Source organism: Podarcis cretensis, assembly GCF_951804945.1.
Source record: "Podarcis cretensis genome assembly, chromosome: 10".
Taxonomy (NCBI): domain Eukaryota; kingdom Metazoa; phylum Chordata; class Lepidosauria; order Squamata; family Lacertidae; genus Podarcis; species Podarcis cretensis.
Window position 1 is genome coordinate 25,833,421 of NC_137179.1, and position 15,828 is coordinate 25,849,248.

At 45.6% G+C, this 15,828-nt stretch overlaps 2 long non-coding RNA genes across 2 annotated transcripts in view; both read left to right on the forward strand.

Moving 5' to 3' along the window:
- Window positions 1–15,828, forward strand: part of LOC307225437 — a 187,449-nt gene that overhangs the window by 139,759 nt on the left and 31,862 nt on the right. The window lies entirely within an intron of this gene.
- LOC307225322 overlaps window positions 1–15,828 on the forward strand; it is a 68,349-nt gene that overhangs the window by 27,419 nt on the left and 25,102 nt on the right. The window lies entirely within an intron of this gene.

Below are 15,828 nucleotides of genomic sequence, written 5' to 3' on the forward strand. Positions count from 1 at the left end.
TCCCTACAAAGGTTCTAAGCAAATTGGCAGCTGCATTTAATAATAAATAAGTCATAACAAGGTGGGGGGGACATGGAGGACCAGTTGCGGATTTGCTGTGCATTGGGCCTGCCAAAGACATCTTGCTGCCTGAAGCAATAACAGGAAATGACAGACACAGACAAGTCAAGGTGCATAGCGCTGTAGTGAAGTGTGTGAGACTTGTATGCATACCTCTGCCACCATCCACACTTTCAGCATTTGTATGTTTAGGCAAATGCTGAAGGCTATCGATGGCTACTAGCCACAAAGGCTGTGCTCTGCCCCCATGGCCAGAGGCAGCAATGCTTCTGAATACCAGTTGGTGGAAGTCACAAAAAGGAAAGGACAATTTGAGTTCACGTCTTGAGGGTTTCCCGCAGCTGGCCATTGTGAGAACAGGATACTGAACTAAGTACCCACTGGCCTGATCCATCAGAGCTCTTCTTATGTTCTTACATGTCTTCTCTCACAATCAAATTTCTCTCACAGGGTTGCCATGAGAATAAAATGTGTGTTGGTAGCAAGTAAAAATATGTATATCAAGGAGAATTCTCTGGGTGCCAAAATCCAGGTTTGGGGCAAGTGCTCTTTGGTGAGAGAAACCCAGCAGAGATTTAAAATCACAAAACATGCAGCAAAGTACAGTGTTGAAATATAGGCTGTTGGGCCTTTAAAATATGCCCTTGTGAGTTCTAAAGTTCCCCTGCAGCATAGAAAAACACCACACGTTTGGTAAGTTAAAAAATGGTTTACTCGTGTGCTTTTCCATACATCAGTCAGAAAACACAGGCCGTAAAACTTGGCTTAGTTACAGTTAGGTGACAGTTCCTAAATAGCTGGTATAGGAACTCAAGGGAGGCTTGTTAGAGACATGTGGTCTGAGCTTGGAGCAACCAAGAACCTCTTCACTCCTTGAGCTTCTCTGGTAGACTGAAAGTGAACAAAGGCCTTGATTACCTTCCTCCGAAAGTGTAGGAGAGTGACTTAGCTAAGCCTGGCAGGACAGCTGACTCTGTGGCATTGACCCCTTCATGCATTAATTAGACTTGAGCATGTTGGTTATATGTGGCTGATTATCCCACAATATGGAGGGGAAACAATGTACTTGAGCTCTGTGGAGGAAACGTGAAATAAAGATGAAATTAGTGCTGTTCTGTTATTACTACTATGGGACACGGGTGGCACAGTGGGTTAAACCACAGAGCCTAGGACCTGCCGATCAGAAGGTCGGCGGTTCGAATCCCCGTGACAGGGTGAGCTCCCATTGCTCGGTCCCTGCTCCTGCCAACCTAGCAGTTCGAAAGCACATCAAAGTGCAAGTAGATAAATAGGTACTGCTCCGGTGGGAAGGTAAACGGCCTTTCCGTGCGCTGCTCTGGTTCGCCAGAAGTGGCTTAGTCATGGTGGCCACATGACCCGGAAGCTGTACACCGGCTCCCTCAGCCAATAAAGCGAGATGAGCACCGCAACCCCAGAGTCGATCACGACTGGACCTAATGGTCAGGGGTCCCTTTACCTTTACCTATTATTATTATTACTACTACTAAATTATTATTACGGTTTGTTGTTGTTGTTGTTGTTGTTGTTGTAATATCCGTTGGAGGAACTTATATATTTCCCCTTTCCGTCTTTACACAAGAGGTGGCAAATAGAAGTGATGTGATTCACTTGGGCTTTCCCTGTCACCACTTCTGTATAACATGTGAGGCCAGGCTGAGCCTGAGGTGAGGAGCAAACCTCTTCAAAATTGTATGGAGCCAAACTGAGAAGAGCCAGCTGGAGAAATTGAAAAGGGTTGGAGTCCAAGGCTGGGATGAAAGAGAGACAGAAATAGAGAGGGAGGATGGGCAACAGCAACGGTGCTGAAAGCCAGCAAGAACATTTTGTGGCCACCTCCTCCTTGGGAAGTTTGCTAAAGCAGTGGAGAGTGGTGAAACTGCCGGGATAAGATTACTGTAAAAGCCAGTCCAGAAAGCTGACTGTTGATTGGTGGCGATGCTGAGGAACTGAAATGGAGCAGCAGAATCAATGGCTGATGCTATGCCAGAGTAGAGGCTGGGATGAAGTCTGACCAGCGGCGCCATACCGCCTGCTGCGGCGGAGATTGTGCCAACACAGAGTGACCCTTCAGGCCTGGCTTTGTGTGTTTCTGAGGCAATGTATTGGTTCAGGTCATTAGGAAACCGACAAAACTTCCTTAGTTACTGGTTTTGTAAGAGAACAATGAATCCTTCTAGGTCCAGTCCTGCCACTGAGGCAAATTTTCCACTACCAAGTGCTTTGACTGAGGACTATAGGATTAGAACGCTGGGCAAATTGAGCTTTCCTCAGGGGCTCGAATGTGGCAACAATTTCTAATAGTTTGTTCGGAGTGCAGAGCCGAGCCAGACTAGTATAAAATACAAAGGTCGTTCAAAAACCATATTGTCAGGAAAGCGCTGTTTAATGTTTGGGTCAGATACAAAGATCTTTTGGAGAATAAAACCCCAAGGTGGCTTTCTCCAATGGAGGCTAAGGCCTTAAAAAAACTTAATATGGAATCTAAATGGCCAAAATATTGTGAAATTTTAGAGCAGGAGGGAGATAAATGGAAATTGCAGAGTTATGAGAAACTTAAAGATAAGGTGCGTGATTGGTTACACTATTTTCAAATAAGAGAGGCCTATAATTTGGACAGGAAAATTGGCTTCCAGGTGGAAAAATCGAAGCTGGAAACAGAATTACTAGAACCCAGGGTTAAGGTATTGTCGAGAATGTATAACTTGCTGCTGAAATGGAACACTGAGGATGAAACGGTCAAATCTGCTATGATAAAATGGGCACAAGATATTGGTCATAATATTATGTTCGCTGACTGGGAACGGTTGTGGACCACCGGTTTGAAATTCACGGCATGTAATGCCTTAAGAGAGAATATTATGAAAATGATGTATAGGTGGTACATGACCCCAGTCAAGCTTGCAAAAATCTATCATTTGCCCGATAATAAATGTTGGAAATGTAAAGAGGTTGAAGGTACATTCTTTCACCTTTGGTGGACGTGCCCAAGGATTAAGGCTTTCTGGGAGATGATTTATAATGAAATGAAAAAGATATTTAAATATACTTTCCTAAAGAAACCAGAGGCCTTTCTCCTGGGCATGGTCAGCCAATTGGTGTTAAAGAAGGATAGAACTTTTTTTATGTATGCTACTGCAGCAGCAAGAATACTCATCGCAAAACACTGGAAGACACAAGATCTACCCACCTTGGAAGAATGGCAGATACAAGTAATAGACTATATGGAACTGGCAGAAATGACCGGCAGAATCCGAGATCAAGGAGAAGAGTTGGTGGAAGAAGACTGGAAGAAGTTCAAAGTTTATCTACAAAATCATTGTAAAATCTATGTGTGCTAAGGGCAGTGTAAATGAAATGATGGGGTTCCAGTGATTAGGATAAGGTAGATTATAAAGGGAAAGATAAAGGATAAAACGAATTTGAATGAGCTTGCTGAAAAAACTTTTAAAATGGAATACAAGAAGGGAAGGCGGGAGGAAGCAAGGAAAATAAGGTTTTGAAGACTACTAGAATGAACCAGAGTTTTCTTTTAATGTTTCTTTTATTATTATGTTGAATTTTTTGTATGTTTTTCTTTTTATGTTTTGTGATATTGTTTGTATTTCTGATGTTTGTTGTTTGTTGTTTCGAAGTTTGTTATATTTTGTGAAACTTAATAAATATTATTAAAAAAAAAAATAGTATAAACCAGAGAATAGAGCTAGATCCACAGATTGCTTCTTTGTTTTTGTGCTGCAGCAAACCCCGTGCGAAAAATATGCTTTATTTCCCACTACCACATATCCTCTTGAGTAATGAAAAGTACAGGAAGTTATGGTTGGGTTTTAGAGTGGCTCTTTGTTAATTTATGAATAAAGTAGAAATGCTGAGCTTGCAACAGGAATGTGAATGGTTTGCTATCTGTCTCTTTCTGCCTAATTTAGCCCTTGCACACCGTAGGTTTCAATAAGGCCGCACAGAGTGGGCCATAGCCAATGTCATAGCTCCGCTAGTGCAGCAGAGCTTCCTCTTCCTCTCTTGCCTCCTCCAGCCCTTTGCATGCCCTTAAAAGCTGCTCCAGAGGGTATGGGGACCCTTCAGAGTAGATTTTGCAGGTGTGTGAGGGGAGGGGAAGACCCGCTGCACCAATAGAACTTGTCCAGCACAGCATTGGATACAACCCAGTGTTTGCTCAGTTCCAGTCTGGGCTGAAATGGTTCTGGGGAGGGAGGGGGGCATTATGTGAAGGTTCAGCTTTGTTTTGTTTCTCTTCATGGCTGTTTTTGCCATCTTCTGCTGTAAGAGCACCATTGCTGTCATTTTCTCCAAGATCCCGTTCCTTGAAATGGTAATATGATTTATCCTAGCCAATCAGAGAACACGTGAATGTGCTCACAATGTGATGCTCTGTTGTGAAAAAGATCTGGTTGCAAGGAAGATCAGCTTGTCTGGGAGCGCACAGCCAATTGAGAGAGGGTGCAATGCTTTCCATATCATCATCGCCCTCATTCTGAAGAGACAGCCCCAGGGTGTGGTCTGAAGGTAGACAAGGCCACCGCCTTGCTGAAGCTAAGCAGATCTGGGCTGAGTCAATTACTGGATGGGTTGAGTCAATTACTGGATGGGTGACCTCTTGGGAGATCTGGGTTGAGTCAATTACTTGGGAGATCTGGGTTGAGTCAATTACTGGATGGGTGACCTCTTGGGAACCACATCTATGCTACCTTGGGCTTCATGATGGAAGCAAGGTCAGAATAGAAAAGTATTGATTGGTAGAAATATTGACTGGTAGCATCCATGATGGAAGCAAGGTCAGAATAGAAAAGTAAGTTTAAAAACAAATAAACAAACCAGTTCCATATTATCTATATTGACTGGTAGCATCTTTCCCTGAACATACCTGGGATTGAAGTGGGCTTTTTGCACCAATGAACTCCGCACCCTTAACCTTCCAAGGACCCTCAAGTTTTATTTATTTGTTTGTTTGTTTGTTTGTTTGTTTGTTTGTTTGTTTGTTTACTCACTCAATTTGTACTTCACTTTTTGGTCTGGGCCAAACCCACAAGGTGGCTTACAATAAAAGCAGCATGCAATTTAAAAAAATCACAATAGAAATACTAAAACAACTTTAAATTGCTGGGTTCCTCAGAAAGCCACTGTAGTAATCAGCTTGCAAACAATATAATCTTACTGCATCAAGGGCTTTCTTTTTTGTATTGACTCATGCAACACAACAGTTGGGGAAGATGACTTCAGCCCTAGATACTTCAGTGTTCAGGTAAAAAATTGTCATCCTTCTTTTTAAAGCATCTTAAATTGCACAGATCTGGCAGTTGAATGAATCATTCCTTTATCTCTTTTGATTTGGAGATTGGCAAAATAATGTATTTCACATGTGGGCTGTTGCTGTTGGTGCTTTTAATCTAGAAAGTATTCCCGGCAATTTGAAACCCGAGTATTTTTCTGATGCTAGACCCATTGAAACAAATGGTATCTGTACTTTGCTTTCTTACTATTTTATTCTTGGGTGAAGCTTTGTAGATGGAAAGCAAGTAACTGAACACATTCGCCATCTGCAGAAGCTGATTAATTTTGCAGGCCAATTTTGCTGTCAATTTCCTTTGATGTGCAAAACAGCTCCTTCACCACCCAGGGCAAACTAGGTAGGATAACTCACTAGCCATATGCTAATAATAAATAAATAAATAAATAAATAAATAAATAAATAAATAAATAAAACTGCAGTGCAGTCTTGTATGTCGAATCACCAGTCAGCCACTCTGAGTTGAATGGGGCTTACTCCCAGGTAAGTGTGTATAGTGTTGCAACTGTAATTTCTTATACCTCAATGGTTCATAATTTAGAGGTGGTGTCTCATCTTGGGGACAAGTTAAATTTGGTTGTATTTAGTTTGGGTAGTTATCACAAGAAACCTCACTCTCTTGTCCAGCTTTCCCAGCCTGGAGATGGATACATAAACATACGTCTTGCGAATGGAATACGAGGTATAATACCTCTTAGCCTTTAAGTAAATCTTAGTGCTTACATTGCTGGATTCTTGGAAGCATTCTGTAAAGACAGCAAATCCCTGTTTTGACTTGGTCTCGTTAAATGTTAAACCTTGATGAAACTATTTCAAGAGAATGTGATAACAAATACACTGCTGCATACTGCTAGTGACCGGATAGCTCCGTTGGTTAGAGCATGGTGCTGATGATACCAAGATCGCAGGTTCAGTCCCCAGATGGGACAGCTGCATATTCTTGCATTGCAAGGGGTTTGGACTAGATGGTCGTCAGGGGTCTCTTCCAACTCTGCAATTCTATGATTCTAAAGGGGCAGTAAACTTGGTGCCCTCCTGGTGTCTTGGACCACAACTCCCATGATCCTTGTCTTTCTTTTTCTTTTTTGAAAAGTTTTATTGGGAAATTTTCACGACACAATAAAAAGAACGAACTAATCTACAAAGAATAATAACAAGAGAGAAACTAGAATAAAAGAAAAGAGATATGAAACTGCAAAATCCTCTCTCCCTGTCGTATCTTATCTTTTATCCCTTGCTATTGGCCGTGCTGTTTGGAGCTGATGGGCACCACATGCACCACAGGTTGATATTGCAGCATTTAAACTTGCCACCTGTCAGGCATCAGAGGATCCAACCCCCCATGGTCGATTGCCAGGAATGGATAAGACAAGGGAAGTTCTTACCAATGCTGTTTATTCAATATTCACAGAGAGAGGCTTAGAAATGCAGCCTCTTGGATTAATCGTGTTGCTCTGAGTAAATCTCCCCTCCCCTTCTCTCCCACTTCCTCATTCGTCTTCCCTTCTATGGGTGGCGCTGAGGGCCCTTTGCTTCTGAGCACTTTGCTCTCCTACTTTTAAGGCTCGTTGGGTTCTTGGAGAAGAGGAGTCTGGAATGCTTTCTAGTGATGATGTGTCAGCCAGCTGTTCCAGCTCTGCCTCTTCCTCCTCTCCCATTATTTCCCAACTTCTCCCTTCATCTCCCTCAAACCCCTGTTGTAATTCTGAACTGTCTTCTTCTTCTCTGGAAGGGTCAGGCTGGAGAGGCAGTTTCCACCATTCCTCCTCTGCCCAGTCCCTGACACCACCAGAGCAATTGTCCCCTTCACCATTTCCTTGTGGTCTTGAGTTGTGCAAGTACAGAAGTAGCCACTGTGATGCCCTCTAGAGCTGTTTGGAGATGTAGACCACAACACCTGGAGAACACAAGGTTGACTACCCTTGTCCTATCTTATGCCGCCTGCTCAAAGTGCAAAGCTTCCAGTTAGGAGGTTCTGGGTGTGCTTCACAGCTTTAGGATGGAATATAATCTGTTCTTTATGACGATGGTTGTTGTTATTTAGTCGTTTAGTCGTGTCCAACTCTTTGTGACCCCATGGACCAGAGCACGCCAGGCACTCCTGTCTTCCACTGCCTCCCGCAGTTTGGTCAAATTCATCATAGCTTCGAGAACACTGCCCAACCATCTTGTCCTCTGTCATTCCTTTCTCCTTGTGCCATCTATCTTTCCCAACATCAGGGTCTTTTCCAAGGAGTCTTCTCTTCTCATGAGGTGGCCAAAGTATTGGAGCCTCAGCTTCAGGATCTGTCCTTCCAGTGAGCACTCAGGGCTGATTTCCTTAAGAATGGAGAGGTTTGATCTTCTTGCAGTCCATTGGACTCTCTCCAGCACCATAATTCAAAAGCATCAATTCTTCGGCCTATCAGCCTTCTTTATGGTCTAGCTCTGACTTCCACACATCACTACTGGGAAAACCATAGCTTTAACTATACAGACCTTTGTCGGCAAGGACTGTGGATTTTGGTTGTATTTCATCTTTAATTTTATTTTTACTACTCGGAGAGCTTTTCTGATGAAGCAGTTTAAGAATCTTCTCAATAAAAAATAATAGATTTGATTCCCAAAGATCAGACCAGTGGCACCCTCCAGACATTGTCAGACTCTAAGGCCCATCAGCCACAGCCAACATGGCCAATGGCCATAGCATGATGGGAGTAGTAGTCCCAGAACATCAGGTGGGCACCTATCCCTGTATCGGACACTAAGGTGGAGTATGGAAAAGGCAAAATCCATGCTAGGAAAGGAATTGAAAATAAAGCTGCCAATACCATCAGGTGGTCATACATATCTAGGGTGCCAAGCTCATTTGGAATACTGTTGCCTCACCTCAAAGAGGGTATTGTAGAGTTGGAAAAGGGCAACCAGAATGACCAAGGGGATGGAGCAGCTCCCCTAGGAGGAAAGGTTGATGGTTTGGGGACTTTTTAGTTTAGAGAGAAGGCAAAGAAGAGGTGAACGACATGATAGAAGTTTATAAAGTTATGCATGGAACAAGCAGATTGGATTGCAGACTGGATGTTATCAGTCACCCATGCATTTCAAAACTCCTTTTTCCCTGCAGTGTTTGGCCAGCCATAGACATCCATGATAGAATCATAGAATAAGTGTGCATGCACACGAAAGCTCATACCAAGAACTAACTTAGTTGGTCTTTAAGGTGCTACTGGAAGGAATTTTTTTATTTTGTTTTGACTATGGCAGACCAACATGGCTACCTATCTGTAACTAGAGTTGGAAGGGACCACGGGGGACATCTAGTCCAACCCCCCTGCAGTGCAGGAATCTTTTGCCCAATGCAGGGCTCGAATCCATGACCTTGAGATTCATGCTCAACCAACTGGGCTATCCCACTATGGCTTTAGGGTTAAATATTCCCTCTGCCCATCCTGGACCAATTCGGATGGTCCGCCCCCGCCACGTAATGGATCCAAATGGTTTCCAGAGAGTGGTAGGGGATGCTTTATCCCATATTGATGGCCTTTCAGCTGATTCCCTGGTGGCCCGCTGGAATGTGGAGTTAACCAGGGCTATTGACTGTTTGGCTCCGAAGCGCCCTCTCCGATTGCATGGAGTCCAGAAAGCCCCGTGGTTTTCCATGGATCTGAGGGCAATGAAACAATCATTGAGACGGCTAGAGCGCCGGTGGCAGATAACTCATTCCGAATCTGACCGGACACAGGTTAGAGCTCAACGTCGAGCCTACCAAGTGGCGATAGCGACGGCGAAGAAGAATTTCTTCACCGCCTCTATTGCATCTGCAGAAAACAGCAGCAGGAGACTTTTTCAGGTGGTTCACAATTTAGCGGAACCACCTGCAACATCGGGGCCCAGTACGGGCCACATGTTCTCCTGCAATGATTTTGCAAAGTTTTTTGCAGATAAAATCGCTCAGATTCGGGAAGAAGTAGACTCCACCGTGGGAGCAGTGCCGGAGCGGGAGAGTGCTAGAGTTCTGTCTAGTCAAGTTGATTGGGCTCAATTCCAATCTGTTACCTCTGAGGATGTGGACAGGCTGCTTAGACGAGTGAAACCAACCACCTGTCTCCTGGATCCTTGCCCATCCTGGCTTATAAAAGCTAGCCGGGAAGGACTGGGCGATGGGCTTCGTGGGGTGGTGAATGCTTCCCTCCGTGAGGGAGCCTTCCCAGACCCGCTGAAAGAGGCGGTTATTAAACCGCTTCTTAAAAAACCATCTTTAGATGCGGCCATGATGGCCAATTATCGCCCAGTCTCATATCTTCCATTCTTGGGCAAGGTGATTGAGCGAGCGGTTGCCGAACAACTCCAGGCACGCCTGGAAGAAGCGGACCATTTGGATCCCTTCCAGTCGGGGTTCAGGCCTCATCATGGGACTGAAACTGCCTTGGTCGCACTGGTTGATGATCTCTGACGGGCTAGGGACAAAGGTGAGAGCTGTTTCCTAGTTCTGCTGGATCTCTCAGCGGCGTTTGATACCATTGACCATAACATCCTTCTGGACCGTCTTGAGGGGCTGGGAGCTGGGGGCACTGTCATACAGTGGTTCCGCTCCTTCCTCCTGGGCCGTGTTCAGAAAGTGGTGGTGGGGGATAAGTGTTCAGACCCCTGGGCTCTCACTTGTGGGATGCCTCAGGGTTCTGTCCTCTCCCCCATGCTTTTCAACATTTACATGCAGCCGCTGGGAGAGATCATCAGGAGGTTTGGGCTGGGTGTTCATCAGTATGCGGATGATACCCAGCTCTACCTCTCTTTTAAATCAGAACCAGTGAAGGCGGTGAAGGGCCTGTGTGAGTGTCTGGAGGCGGTTGGAGGATGGATGGCGGCTAACAGATTGAGGTTGAATCCTGACAAGACAGAAGTACTCTTTTTGGGAGACAGGAGGTGGGCAGGTGTGGAGGATTCCCTGGTCCTGAATGGAGTAACTGTGCCCCTGAAGGACCAGGTGCGCAGCCTGGGAGTCATTTTGGACTCACAGCTGTCCATGGAGGCACAGGTCAAATCTGTGTCCAGGGCAGCTGTTTACCAGCTCCATCTGGTACGTAGGCTGAGACCCTATCTGCCTGCGGACTGTCTCGCCAGAGTGGTGCATGCTCTGGTTATCTCCCGCTTGGACTACTGCAATGCACTCTACGTGGGGCTACCTTTGAAGGTGACTCGGAAACTACAACTAATCCAGAATGCGGCAGCTAGACTGGTGACTGGGGACGGCCGCCGAGACCATATAACACCGGTCTTGAAAGACCTACATTGGCTCCCAGTACGTTTCCGAGCACAATTCAAAGTGTTGGTGCTGACCTTTAAAGCCCTAAACGGCCTCGGTCCAGTATACCTGAAGTATACCATTGTTCTGCCCGGACACTAAGGTCTAGCACCGAGGGCCTTCTGGCGGTTCCCTCATTGCAAGAAGCAAAGCTACAGGGAGCCAGGCAGAGGGCCTTCTTGGTAGTGGCGCCCGCCCTGTGGAACGCCCTTCCAGCAGATGTCAAAGTGATAAACAACTACCTGACATTCAGAAGACATCTTAAGGCAGCCCTGTTCAGGGAAGTTTTTAACGTGTGATATTTTACTGTATTTTTGGTTTCTGTGGAAGCCGCCCAGAGTGGCTGGGGAGGCCCAGCCAGATGGGCGGGGTATAAATAATAAATTATTATTATTATTATTATTATTATTATTATTAGCAATCTCTCGCTCTTTAAGGCGTATCTACGGTGAGGGTTTTTTTAGCTTGACTAATGGGCCCAGTAGTGTCAAGGCCTGCATGTCCATCTTAATTTATTTATTTGCATTTCTCATGTTGGAAATACCTTGGCAATATGTGCTATTTTTGCTACAGCGCCAAGTGCCTCTTCTAGCTTCAGAGGCTGTTCAAAGCACCTCTTAAAATGATCCAAACATGTCACACTCTTTCCCTCTGCCCCCCTTTTTTGTACAGGCTTATAAATTGTAAGCTTTGCTTGCAGGCATCAAAGCTGTCAGCAAGCAAGTGGCACAAATGTTTGTTTTTTTCTGTAGGGAAAGTATAGAGTCACCAAGAAGATGAGAAAATTGGAGCATATTAGATAATATTCTTTCCTCCCCAAGCTCCAAGGCTCCTTTTGAGAGTTAGTAAAGGTAAAGGGACCCCTGACCGTTAGGTCCAGTCATGGACAACTCTAGGGTTGTGGCGCTCATCTCACTTTGTTGGCCGAGGGAGCCAGCATACAGCTTCCTGGTCATGTGGCCAGCATGACTAAGCCGCTTCTGGCGAACAAGAGCAGCACACGGAAACACCGTTTACCTTTCCGCTGGAGCGGTACCTATTTATCTATTTGTACTTTGACATGCTTTTGAACTGCTAGGTTGGCAGGAGCAGGGACCGAGCAACGGGAGCTCACTCCGTGGCAGGGATTCAAACCGCCGACCTTCTGATTGGCAAGCCCTAGGCTCTGTGGTTTAGACCACAGTGCCACCTGCGTCCCTTTGAGAGTTAGTACATGTGTTTATATACCATCAAAGACTTGTGGAAGCAGCAGAGGGTACAAACGCCTAAATGCCGCATGGTCTTCAACGCGTTCCCCCTCGTATGTTCCTCCTCCTCCTCCTGTCATATATAGGCTCTACTCCCATTCCCCTCCCCAGGGACCTAAGCCATCTTATATGTATAATATGTATGTATTCATAGTTCGTTTTTCCATAATTTTATTTGTATGCCACTTTCCCCAAAAAGAATCATGCCAAAAGCAGCTTGCGACAGATAACAACAGGAATGCAACTCAAAACCAACCCACACAAGAACAATGTCCATATTACATAATAGAACAACAATGTAATACCAAATATAGCAACATGTTTTTTTAAAAAAACCAAAAACCTAACTTTTCAGTATTATAAATGCAACAAGATTACATTAACAACATTACACTTCCTGGCAACAGCAAAAAATGACGAGGGAGCTTGACTGTTTTGGCTGGGTCCTAGGAGCCATGATGTTTCTCACAGTCCTGCAGCAGCTTCTTATAAGACTTCCATGGGTAAGGGATGGGGGAGCTGGAAACACCTCTCTCATGATAGAAGCAGAAGAGTTGGAAGGGACCCATTGTGTGTCACTTCTGGTGATGGAGAAATGGAGACGGGCAAGGCAGCAGAGAGCTTGAAGTGGTGCGGGCATCATGTCAGGAGTGCCGATTGGCACTGCCACACTGCCTGCACAACAGCAGGCTCCCTGCTGCCTCACCCTTCTCTCTCTCAGTAAACATGGAGCCTTGGAAATCCAGGTCCGTAATATAGCCCTAGCCATGACTGGGTCCTTCTCATCATTTTCAAGTCAACAAATCCTTTTAAAAAAACTGGAGGTTGAACTAGCTGATCCCTCTATCTCCTAGTTTCGATGTGGAGGGGTAGGCAGGGAGATAGAAATTTAAGGTATGGAATAACATTGTCATATGAAGGGGGGGGCCTGCAGCAATCTGAAGTAGAATAGCACCACCTCCTCAGTGGGAAACAGGCAAATATGAGCCAGAGACACTCTCAAAGGCTGGAGGATGAAGGAGGCCGTAAATGGGGGGAGGGGAGTGCAGATAAATGTGAAGGGCTGGATTAGTATTATTACATTTACTGGTAAGTATTGGCTTGAAATAACCAGCCAAGTCTTTAGATGTTGGAGGCCTGCCTGTATAATAAACTCCCTTAGCTGAGAGCATTTCTTATCAGGATGTCGTTAGGGCTTGCCGGTGCCTAATCTGAAAAGTGACAGCTCTCATGCGCTACACCCTTCGGAGATCCTTTCCCCCTGTCAATCATTCTGCCAGTTGGGGAAGAATTACACAGGGTTTCTCTGATTAGTTTCCCTCCCTGATTAGCATTCAGTTGCACTTAGGGGATTAAGTTCTTTGTGCTATGGTTTTGCCACCTACACATATCATCCTAATGCAGCTCTTAGGATTTGTACTGATGCACGTGGACTACTTTGTACTGACATCTGCATTGCTGAATCAAGAAGAAACAAGGCCAGGTTTACCCCTGATGTGTTGATTCTGGTGACCTTCATCTCACGGAATAGGATTTCTGAAAGCTTCGGCTATTAAGAGAACTAGGGTACCTCAATCATCAGAAGAACATATATAGATCACTTCCAGGTGACCTGTTTCTTACGCGTTCATCCTGATTTATTTCTACAAAGTTTTGGGGACGTTATATGACACCAGTCATTTCTTGAGCATTCATTTTTATTTGTTTTGTGGGAAGGTTATGCAATGTCACATTTTTTGCAATTGTTATCCCGCACTTTCCAGTGTGGTTTTCTTACCACAAAGAGTCTCCCTTTGGAGGTGGAAGGAAACATGTTTGGTGCCCCAGAGTACCAAGTACACATCTTCAGGAAGCCAGAGAAAGATGCGTCGCCACAATTTCTAGACCCAAATCTGCTTCTCTTCAGCTTGGTCCTGGCCCCGTGTGCCTTCAGACCATCCTCTGAGACAGAGAGCTCCTTAAATCATTGTGCCACACTCTAATGCAAACAGAATACAGAAGGCTAAACAAAGTGACTCATGGATCTTACTAGCTCAAGGCTTTTCTGCAGATTAGCCCGAAAGACCCAAGGGACCAAATGTAATTTTCTTTGTTCTTCCTGCTCCCGCTAACCGTTTGCATTACATTCTGGCATTGGCTGCTTCAAGGCAATCTTGGCTCGGACGGTGGCAGGTGGCATTAAAAGGGTTCTGCACCGAGCAATATTGCCAAGATGGCTTGATTTAAGTGGCTTGGATATCAAAGAGCTGCTTCTTCATTAGAGCACACATTTCGGTGATTAAATAATGGCCCAGTGCTTGATTAGCATGGTGCTGCTGCTCTATGTAACATTGTTCTAGCCTAAATGTAATTACTTTAAAAATAGCAGCAAGGAATCAGATCGTTATGGTGTTATAAATGAATAACACTGTGGCGGGAAGCCACCCAAACCACAGGCCCATGAAAAGGATGGGGGGGAAGGGGGGAGCAGTAAAGGCAAGAGATGCTGCAAGATGCTTTTTATAGCTGGAGGCAGCAGCAAATTAGTCATGAACTGTCAATGGGATATTGAAGCAAAGACCAAGAGATACAAAAGGATAGAGTCACAGGGAAAGGCAAATGAAAGGAGGAGGGATGCTTCTGCTAAGGAGACAAACATGATTCTTGCTTTTAGATTCCAAATAATCTAAAAGCTTTTTTAACAAATGGACCCAGTGCTTGTTTAGTGGGTATTCAATGGACAGGGCTGCCTCAAAGGTGTAAGGCAGAGGTTTGCAACCTTTTGGAGTCCCCGGCTCCCTTGACCAACTACATTCTTTCTGCAGCTCCCCTGTTGGGAAACGTGCTCCAAGTCTCAGAAGGCCAGTTATGTCACCCATTGCCTGCAGAGCCAGCAGCCCCTCACCCCTTTTCAAACACCCTCCCTTGTGGAGTGTTCCCTCAGCCTCCTCGCCTCCTCCCTCTCCTTGGGAGTCCTCTGGGCAGCTGCCGCCACCGCCCCTGGTCTCCGAGCCACCCCGCCCCCTGCCCAAAGAGAGGTGCCTCCTCACACCACACCACCCTGGGAAGAGGATGCCTCCATCCTTAGTGGCCCAACAGAGACTGGCCAAAGGTGAACGTGAGGCCAGCATCTTACTCACCTTGGGAGGGAGCAGTGGCAGCAGCCACACAAGTTTTTGGGAGGCAGAGAGGTGAGAGGGCATCAGAGGAGGGGGGGAGGAAAGATGCCAGTGTTGCCTGAGGCACCCCTGACCATCATTCAAGGCACCCCAGGGTGTCACAGTGCTGAAAACCGCTGGTGTATGGGGTCTTCAGCAAGGGACCAGGCAGTGACAGCAACTCTCCACTAGGTGGACCAGAGGACAGCCCTACCATTAGAGACACAAGGCCCCTTCAAACTGGGTTGTTATTTTCATGGGTTTATTCTGAGACATGCCATTGGTGCAATAATAGTACAGTGGTACCTCGGATTAAGAACTTAATTTGTTCTGGAGGTCCGTTCTTAAACTGAAATTGTTCTTAACCTGAGGTACCACTTTAGCTAATGCAGCCTTCCCACTGCCACCGCCGCGCCACCGCCATGCAATTTCTGTTCTCATCCTGAAGCAAAGTTCTTAACCCGAGGTACTATTTCTGGGTTAGCAGAGTCTGTAACCTGAAGTGTCTGTGACCTTCAGTAAGTTTGCTCTTCCTGATCTACAGTTACAATAAAATTCTGGGCCAGAATCCCAGTGGTTGTAAATCAGTGTAGCTGCTGAATCTGCAAGAGACCAAATAATCCCAGCCTGGCCCACGGTCCTGCCCCCCCCCCCCCCATGTCCAACACACAAGGCTGCTTCTGAAGTGCAGTATAGCTTCTGCTGTTGAGGCTGGAAGGCGCTCCACAAAAATGACTGGTAGAAGTCAACAACTGGTGATTTCAGCCCATCGGAAAAGGA